Below are 10,645 nucleotides of genomic sequence, written 5' to 3' on the forward strand. Positions count from 1 at the left end.
AGGACCTTGAACTGGATAAGCCACATATCTTTGTGTTTCTTTTCTTCTTTTCTTTTTCTTCTTCTTTTTTTTTTTTTTTTTTTTTTACGTATATGTCTATCCTAAAAGTTACATCTTGGTAAAAGAAAAAGAAAATAATTCTTCATGATCATTAATTATTGATTGCCCAATATTTGGAAAATAGGTTCCTTCCTTCCTTCCTTCCCTTCCTTCCTTCCTTCCTTCCTTCCTTCCTTATAGCCTAACAAAGAAGAGTTAAGTGGAGTCCCTACCTCAGAAAAAAAAAAAAAAAAAAAAAAAAAAAAAAAAAGGAAAAAATGGAAGATGGAAGACAAAGAAGAAAAGAAACGTAAATAACAATGTATTTCATAATCTTATATTCTTAATGCATCTTTGTCAGTACCAGGATATAGAATGAGTGATGTCAGAAATGCAGATTTTCTGAATCATTCCATGCATAAATGACACAGAATGCTACTTTTTCTTGAAACACATACTTTACACATTGTGGGAGAAAAAATGGCACAATTGCAGTTCGAGTTTCAATCACTTCACTGCTTGTTTCCTTGTGGTTTTGCCTTAGAATAAAAGAATGGAGGTGATGTCTTCTGAAGCTCCTTCTAGTTCTGTAACGTTTTTGATTTTCAAATGTAAAATGAAACCAAAGTTAAACATATCCTGCTTTTAATAGGTGTTTTGTAGCAAGTGCCACAATGATTTTCCTTCCCTATGCATTTTCCTTGTTATCCACACTTACCCTCCTCTTTCCCCAGGCGGAAAAGTAACAAAATAAATAATAACTTTGCTACTTTCCACCATCCTCTCACTGTAAATTGTTACCCATTTCAGCAAATAGCTCATTGGAAAGTGAGATTACTTCCTGCCAAAAACGTAGAAGGGAGTGATTTCAAAACTCAGTTATCACTTCCTTAAGCTGAAAAAAATGGTAATAGTCCCTTTAATCAGTTGTCTTTTTAATGGACATGGTATATATCACTAGTTATTTGTGTGTGTGTGTGTCTGTGTGAGAGAAATTATCTCTTGATAGAATAGGAGTGCCTCTTGAGTATTTCCCACATTATGTCCTTAGAAAACCAGGTCAGGTTAGCTTAGTTACACTGCCAAGGAGAAAAGCCAAATAACAGTGGACGAGTGGCATATGTTTTGTTTCAGTTTTTAGTTCACTAGCTGATAATTCCCTGGAGACAGACAACTAATCTCTTGACTTCGAGTGCATTTCTCTGGCTGCATCCCCACACATCTGTATTCTAAACTTCAAGCCCCATTAGTATGTAGAATACTAGGTAGAGCCCTGATGAAGGTTTATTTGGCACAGAAATCATCCTGTTATGCACAAGTGCATAGAATTAAAATAATAATTTCTAGTTGATTTCATGCTTCCGTAGCTTAATAGTCTCTAATGCTACCAGTAGATCCATTATACATATTTTTTATACAGGAACGATGTGGGGAAAGAAAATGTCAGCTTTTGAATAAACCTGTGTCCAAATTTACTCTAAAATGAAATTGAAAAGAAAATTGGAAATACAACTTTTAGAAGGATTTACTACTTTCTCTTTCCTGAGTAATTTGATACCAAGGTATTCATAATGATCAGTGAAGCACTAAGGACAATGTTGTGCTCATTTCTACACCAACATGACATCTCCTGTTTTTCCTTTAAGTGCAGTGGAATGTAATTAGCCAACAGCTTGGGGCTTGATTAAAATGTCACATTTTATAAATTTATGGTCATCTTCTGTGTCTTCCTGAAAGTGAAAGACTTAAAATTTGACTAGACTTACATGCCAGGGAGACACATTCGTTCATTAAGGAAAAGGGAAATGTACTCCTGGTAGGTGTTCAGGAGTTCCTATTCATTTCCTTATATTGTGCATGTAGAGGGCTTATGCAAATTAAATGTGCATTATGATCATTAATTTATTTAAAACAAAAGCTGTAAAACTCATCCTCTCAGTTATTTAGAATTAATAATAATAAAACTCATGATAAAATTAGGGTCTGATTTTTTTTTTTATTACTTTGCATCTCCTATTAAACTAGAGATGGTGTAGTAGATTGAGTTATTGGGCCTAATTTTTTAGCCTGTCCTGAATCCTTGTTTATTGCCATGAAACTTTGCAATTCTTCTAAAAACAGAAAGAGTATACTTTCTACCTCTTGACCTTTAGCTATACCATGAGACTCACTTTGGCCAGTGGAATGTGGTGAAGTGACAGTGGCCAAATCTAGGACTTAAGGGGGTTTGCGCATGACCACTGGTTCCTCTGCAATTAAATGAAAAGTTATTTCCCAGAAAAATAGTTGCCACTTTGCTTGGAATAGACTTGAGTAAGGAGTCAAGCTCAGTCAGACCCACAACATGTTGTAGAGTCACTCAGAGGATCGATCTCTCCTTAGATCAGCCACTCATCAACCAGCAGACCCACAGATGTGAAGAATCATTGTCCATCGTCACCACTTAGATTCCCTAGTTGTTGGTTAAGCAACAATACTTGACTGGTATAGAAATATAGAGAAAGAATATTTAGAATAAGTAAATAGCACTGCTCATGGATAACTCTTCTATGACCCAACATAAGCAAGTAAATTACTCACTTTTGGGGTAATTTAGCAGACTTTATTTTTATAGCAATACATTTAAAACATAGAGGTGCTTAGATCAGAAATTCCCTGCATCAAATAATTTCTTTTAAGAAGCAAGCACTCATGAGATATTAGTTGTTCCTCTGGTTGAGAAATAGGGGAGCTTATTAATTTAATGCAGAATAACTTCATAATGTTATTCTACCTGTATCATATTACATCATTCAAGTGTCTCATTTGAAGACAATGGAATCTAGTCTTAATTAAGCACCAAGGGATTCATTAAGCGGCCTACATAACTTACGGACTCATCGAGAAGGCTGCAAAAACAAACGATTTTGAGCTTCTAGGAATGATTCTCAGAACTCATTTCAGTACTGGGCCCCCAAGGTAGCCTAAGCGTGAGCCCTTATCAAGAAGTGGCTGCCCCTGCTGCCAGCTTCACAACCACCTAGCCTGAGTTGGAATCACACAGTAACACTTTGCATTCTTTCCCAGGTAACTCAGTTTTGAATCAGTCTCCTTATAGTGCATCTGATCAATAAAATATACAGCTAGAAGGAGGTCAGTAAGCATTTGTGGGATGACTGGAGAGTCTACAACAGTGTAGGTATTGGGGAGACAACCGGAAACAGAACGGAGATCCCTGTCTTCAAGGACTTTCCATTCTGGAAAGGGAAAGAAAAAACTACATAAAAAAAATAGGATGTTGGATGGTGATACGTTGTCCCTGAAAATAAAGGCAGGAATGAGCAGGCAATGCCATGGATAATGGTATGTACCCTAAATATTTTGGTCAGAGAAAGCCTCACTTTAAAAGTGACAGCTGAGCTCAATAAAAGAGTCTCAAAGGAAGGGAATGAGTGAGTTATGCAAACATCTGGAAGAATAGCATTCCAGAAAGAGGAAATGAGGAAATAGCAGTTCACAGGCCCTGGGGTAGTAGGAGAGAGCAGACCTGAGTTTCTAGGGAATAACTAAGAAAGCAGTGTGAAAAGAGAAAGGGGGAGAGTAGAACACAAGGGCCCCAGAGAAGTAACATAGGGACAGATTGTGTGGGGCACGATAAGGACCTTGTCCTTTACCCTGAGTGAAATGGGAAGACATTGGAGGATTGGACAAGATGGGCAAATTAAATTGCCATTTTTTCCCCACGTTTTGAAAAAAAGAAGGTGCAATCCACATAATGTAAAATTAACCATTTAAAAAAGTGAACAATTCAGTGGCCTTTAGTACATTCACAAGGTTGTACAATGATCACTTGTATCGAGTTCCAAAATATTTTCATCACCTCTCAAATACTCTGTACTAATTAGGCAGTCATTTCCATCTCCCCTCCTACAGGTCCTGGAAAACACGGATCTGCTTTTTGTGTATATAGATTTATTTATTCCTGTTAATTAATATAAATAGAATCACACTGCATGTGATCTTTTGAATCTGACTTCTTTCACGAGGCATAATATTTTCAAAGTTCATTCACACTGTGGCATGTATTACGTGTTAGTGCTTCATTCCTGTTATGGCGAATAACATTCCACGGTATGTATCTACCAGGTTTTGGTTTTTGTTTTTTTTTGAGTCGGCATCTCGCTCTGTCACCCAGGCTGGAGTGCATTGGCGCGATCTCAGCTCACTGCAAGCTCCGCCTCCCGGGTTCATGCCATTCTCCTGCCTCAGCCTCCCGAGTAGCTGGGACTACAGGCGCCCGCCACCTCGCCCAGCTAATTTTTTGTATTTTTCGTAGAGACGGGGTTTCACCGTGGTCTTGATCTCCTGACCTCGTGATCCGCCCGCCTCGGCCTCCCAAAGTGCTGGGATTACAGGCGTGAGCCACCGCGCCCGGCCTCTACCACGGTTTTTTATCCAGCCATCATTGACCCACTTATCAGCTGTTTTCACCTTTAAGCTATTGTGAGTAATACTGAGGTTCACAATAGTATTATTATATTCCTGTGTACTATTTGTGCACCAGTAGTTGTTTCAGCACCAGTTTTCAATTATTTTGTGTGTACACCTAAGAGTGAAATTGCTGGGTCGTACATTAATTCCATACTTAACTCTTTGAAGAATCACCAAATCACTTTCTACAGTGACTGAATTATTTTACTTCCCTACCATCAGTTTCATCACATCTTTGCCAGCATCTATTATTGTCTGTCTTTTTTAAAAAAATTATTATAGTCATCCTATTGAGTGCAAAGTGGTATATCATTTTGCTGACGTTTTTCCAAAACAAAATTATTCTGGCTGCTATGGTGAGAATAGTCTGTATGAGGGTAAGGATGGTATAGTAATTGGAAACTATAGTAATTGGAAGAGTATATATATTTTTTGGTAATAACTACCGTGGTCGAATAGCAAATGAATTTGCATTATCTGTTAAAGAGATCCAGAAATGTACTGAATGAAAAACCATAGACCTACAGTTTTCCACACAGGGAAAATCATGTATGTTGTGTTAAAAGAAAGAAGAAGAAGTAAAAGTAGTAACATCTTCACAAAATGGTCACAGAATTTATACCATTGCTTCGTTTTTGAAAGAAGTCATGCGGTTCTGGAAGCCAAGGCCTGTGATTGGAAGTGAATTTTGGGCTCTGTATTAGTCATTTTCCCTTCAGTTGTTAGAAACAGAAGAGCTGAATGAAAACTGGATTGTCATAATGGAATTAATTTTCTCATGCAACTGGTATGCTAGTGGGATAGGAATAGCCTCACATTCAGTTTAGGAAAAAGGCTCAAGTGATGCCACTACAGGTCCCAGTTTCTCAATTTCACCTTTTTTGTGGTGTTTGCATATGACTTTAGTACTTCCAAAATTTATTTCTTCTAAGCTTTAAATCCTTCAGGAAAGTGTGAGTTTCTTTCCCAGATGTCCTAGCAAATGTTCCATAGTATGTCACTGATTCTGATTGATTATGAGCCAATTACACTGTACCCATTAAGGCATCTATTACATAGATAGTGCATGGAGGAGAGCTGGATGACCAAATGCCTGTGAGCACACACCAGGATGGGTGCTAAGCGACCAAAATACAGCAGGGTCAAATATACCTGGTTATTTTTCCTGACTCTACCAGTAATTGTTCTCTAGCTTGGGTGTGTTATCATTTCTAAACCTGTGTCCTCAATTAATAATTGGGGCTGAAATTCTCTATCCTATATGTTTATTGAGAAAATAAAATGAGATCAAACTTATAAAGTCCTTTGTATATAATAGGCACTAAACTAGTTAGGTGGTCACTAGTCAGTGAATACATAGGACAAACTCATTGTCAATGTTAGATAAAGGAAGCAAAAATAGACAACTTGCAATTCAACAGTACCTACTGAGTGTAGATTATGGACAAATCACAGTGATAGGTGATGAAATATAGAATAGTAAGTGCTATTCTATTTAACCGGTATTATGATCTAACATTGACAATGAGTTTGCCATATGTATTCACTGAATGAAGTTCAAAATTCTCCATCTACAAATGCCTTATAATATTTTTTAATTGTTTGCCCTTGTCACTACTTATTATTATTGAGATGACATGATTGGTTTATGAAATATCATAGATTTCATACCGTTACTGAAGTCATTCCTTGACTTCACTGTTCATTTCCAGGCCACTGATACAATTTTTATTTGTATCACTGTTTCAGAGACTTATTTTGCAGATGATATGTCTTAGATTGGATTCATCTAGGGTAGAATTTGAGACAAGGATTTAAGTGCAAGTAAAGTCCTGGGAGATGATCCCAAGAAATGTGGAAAGAGGATTGTAGAAGTGTGAAAGGGAAGGGAAGGGAAGGAAGCCAAGAACGGGTGTGTTTCAAGTCAGCTGCCACTGTGAGTAAATGGAATTTAATGCTTCTGTGGAAACTCTCAGAGACAGAATAAAACACATGGCTCCAAGTTATCCCACCTGGCAGGTAAGGGATTTATACACTAACACTCATCTATTTGTATACCACATCTCATGAGTTATTGGTTGAGGGATGATTCCAGTGGGCCTTAATTCTCCCACACTTTTGGCCTGTGAGTCTTGTGGCAAAATGGGTTCCACTAGCAAGAAAATGTATTCCTTAGGCAAGAAATGTGAGAGTTCTTAGTTGAAAGGGTAGGCTCTAACCTGTTAAGGGTCAGGGAATATGGAGGGGCACAGATAGCATCTGCTTGCAGAAATATTTTAGAAATATAATGTATCCCTTTGTTTGTGGTCATGTGCTTTCCATACACTGAAGAGAGATATATATATAATTTCCTGCTTGCCAATCATCAACAGCAGATCTCAGGCACTATATGTATTCTTGTTAAATGCAAATCCAATTTATACGTTGTTAGAAAGATTAATGCAGAAAATACAGATCTCATTGTTACAAGAAGTAACAATTTGTGATGAACAGCCACCTACCCCACATTATATATATTTTGAAAAGTAATTTATTGTGAAGAGAGCAAACACTCTTTAATGCATATTTATAAAGATTGTCCCATTATCTGAAATACAGAAGCAGGGATGTGCAAAGTGAAGAATAGAGTCAAAGTCAAGTTTGAGAGAATAGGAAGAATTAGGAAACAATGAAGGAAATTCATGTGGGCTTACATAATCCCAGGTGGGAAGGTGGAAAGTAGGAATAGAAAAGATTGATTACAAAAGGTTGCTGTGAGTTTCACAAGTTTGGAATTATTTGGGATATAGGGCCTAGAAAGTTAGAAGAATTTGAACTTCAAGGGTCGTTTTAACTGTATCAGTCCAAAAACCTTACCTGCTATCTCAGTCTATCATGAAGATCAGTAATCAGTGCTTCAGGAAGCCCTTGAAATTATGTGCAAAATATGTGTGTGTCTTTGAATAGGTTCTATTCCTTTTATCATATGCACAGTAGGGCTCCAGGCCCCAAGAAAGAATGAATTGCAGGTCTTTTAAAAATGTAGAGAATTTATTCACATTTGGGATTTAGAAGGGAAACCTCTTTCGAGTGACTTACTAAGCAAAATATGACAAGTGATGAGGTACAGAGAGACAGCGAGACTGCTGACTGTGTTAGACTGAGAATTTGGGCCAAGAGGAGGACAGAACAGATGATTAATTTCCACTGGACAGCTTACTTCAGAACGACACTGCTAGAATCTCATTTATTCATTTGTCAGCAAATTAAACGTCAGCAAATTGGGCCAACATATTCAGAAGTTACTATGTGTCAGAATTGTTCCGGAGCTGGGCTAACCAATAGCAGAACAATTAGCCACATGTAGCTGTTGGGCACTTGAAGTGTGGCCGGTGCCACATATAGAAGTGATAATATTTTTGAGATTTATAATACCTTATTATGTAAAATAAATATATTTTTACATTAGTTTTACCTTTTGCCATTTACTGTTTTAATGAAACTGCTAGAAACTTTAAATCACTTATGTGCCTCTCATTGTAATTCTATTGTACAGCACTCTTTCAGACACCAGCAAAGACCCTCTGCTTATGGACCTTAACTTCTAACGGAAGAAAGCAAAAAATCAACAATAAGCATCCTAAGTGAACTCTGTGGTAGGTAGAAGGTGATGAATAGTATGGGAAAACAGAGAAATAGAGCAAGAGAAGGAGATCAGGTATGATGAGACAGTAGAAGGCATTTTTCAATGTAAGGGTGATGGCAGGTTGCTTTAAGAAATTTGAATTTTTGAACAAAATTCCATGTAGGTATGGAGGATAAGTTTGTAGGCCGTGGGAACAGCAAGTGAAAAAACCTTAATGTGGAAGCTTGCCTGATTTGTTTAGGGAGCAACAAAGAGACCTCAGAGGCTGGAGAAGAGTGAACTAAAGTCAGCGAGGCAAAGGCTGTGGGAGATTGGACAGATCATGTGATGCTTACATATTTAGACATTGACTCTGGGTGAAATGGGAATCCAATGGAGGGTTTTTAGAGGAGGGACGGCCCAAATTTGACTTAGATTTTAAGCAGATTGCCCTGGCTGGTATATTGTAGCCAGATCACAGAGAGCCAAAGATGGAAGCAAGAAAGCAGCTTGCAGGCTACTGTAGTAATCCAGGTGGGAGACAAAGGTGACTCAGATCAAGGGGGTGTGGTACAGATACTGAGAAAGGGTCAGATCTCAAAACCATACAGCTCACCAGGAAAATACCTCCAAAGCTTCAGACTTAGGACAAACCAGGGAGACCTGAAGTTACTAGCAGGTTTTGCTGCCAAAATAATATAGAATTTATTCCTTGGTCTGCTTATGTACAGATTTGAGCTCTGTTTCCTTTATCCCCACATAAGCTTTGAGTTACTTATATGTCCCTTAAACAAGCTCAAGCCTTTTGCTGGAAAACAATTATCCTTAGGAGTCGAGAGCTTTGCATATTTGATGATCAGATATGCATTTCCTGTTCAGCGTCTTTCTGGAAATTCTATTTTCTACCTAAATCTCAGATGGATGGTAATAATAAATGTTTGTTCAGCAGCAGCTGGTCCCAGATTGTTATCCTGTCGTGAACATATTTTATTTATTCGTCTTCATTTTTTTAACCTCTTTTGGTAGCCTTTCCTTTTCTCAAGGCTTTATACGTGAAATAAAAATGTGTGCTGCTTAATCTGTTCACTTTCCAGTTTCTCTCATTGAATTAAGTGCAATTGTATTTATACAATAGGCCTCATGTAACCTGCTATGCATCATTGCTGATTTAAATAAGAACATGGGGAAAAAAAAAAAAGAGATCTTCTAACATTATATAACACTAGGGCAAATACTCCTCTTCTTTTTTTTTTTTTGAGGCGGAGTCTTGCTCTGTCGCCCAGGCTGGAGTGCAGTGGCCAGATCTCAGCTCACTGCAAGCTCCGCCTCCCGGGTTCCCGCCATTCTCCTGCCTCAGCCTCCGGAGTAGTTGGGACTACAGGCGTCCGCCACCTCGCTCGGCTAGTTTTTTGTATTTTTTAGTAGAGACGGGGTTTCACCGTGTTAGCCAGGATGGTCTTGATCTCCTGACCTCGTGATCCTCCGGTCTCGGCCTCCCAAAGTGCTGGGATTACAGGCTTGAGCCACCGCGACCCCTCTTCTTAAAGTGTCTTTGTGGGGGAGTCTTTAATGTTGACTTTGTACTGAATGGGTACGTTGCCTTAAAAAATTAATCTAGTGTTAGGTTTGAAACGGGTAGGGGAAGAATGAAAGGAAGAACTTATCCCCATAAAGTATACTACAGCATCGATGCTCTTCTTATCTTGTCCTAAGTGAAATGAATTCTTTTTTCTTAAACAAAAAGAACTATAATGTTCTGTTTATTCTCATTCCAACTGGGTGGCAAAGTGTATCTTATAGTCATATCATCTAGATCACTTTCAGGTAGCATTTACTACCAAAAGTCCTAACAGAAGTCATTTATTCTTAGGCCCATATGTATTTACTAATTATTTTTTTCTACCTAAATTTATCTGAATTTAGTGTGAATGAGTCAATTGTTCAAATCCATTATGAAACACCACCAAATAAACTAATAATTAAGAACAAGCTGCTCTTGGCTTCTGACCACTTGCCTTTGAAGGCAGAATTGAATAGTTGGTAAGGCTGTGGTCTGTGGTGGCAAACAGATCTAAATTCTGCTGACCCCAACCCTCTGACTTATTAACTTTGGAACCTTAATCAAGATATTCAATATTTCTAAGCCTCTGTTTTCTTAATTACAGAAATAGAAAAAGCCTTACCTTACAGTGTTGCCTTGAACCTAAAGGGAAATGAAATACTATTTGTGCATTAGCTTTCAATGACTGCGTAACAAATTACCGTCAGCGTAGTGTCTTAACTCAACACCTATTTCATTATTCCACAGTTCTGTAGGCCATAAATTCAGATAGGCTCAACTACCTACTCTGTTGAGGGTATCGTGAGGCTGAAATCGAAGGTGTCAAGTGTTGGCCTACCTAGGCTCCTAACCAAAAGTTCTGGGGGCCACAACTCCCCAATGCATAACTCTCTTCACTGAATGATGTTTCCAGGCTCATTCAGGTTGTCACTTGAATTTAGTTCCCTGTGGGTTTGGACTGTGGTCCTCAT

This window comes from Rhinopithecus bieti, unplaced genomic scaffold (assembly GCF_001698545.2).
Source record: "Rhinopithecus bieti isolate Rb0 unplaced genomic scaffold, ASM169854v2 scaffold_49457, whole genome shotgun sequence".
Taxonomy (NCBI): Eukaryota; Metazoa; Chordata; class Mammalia; order Primates; family Cercopithecidae; genus Rhinopithecus; species Rhinopithecus bieti.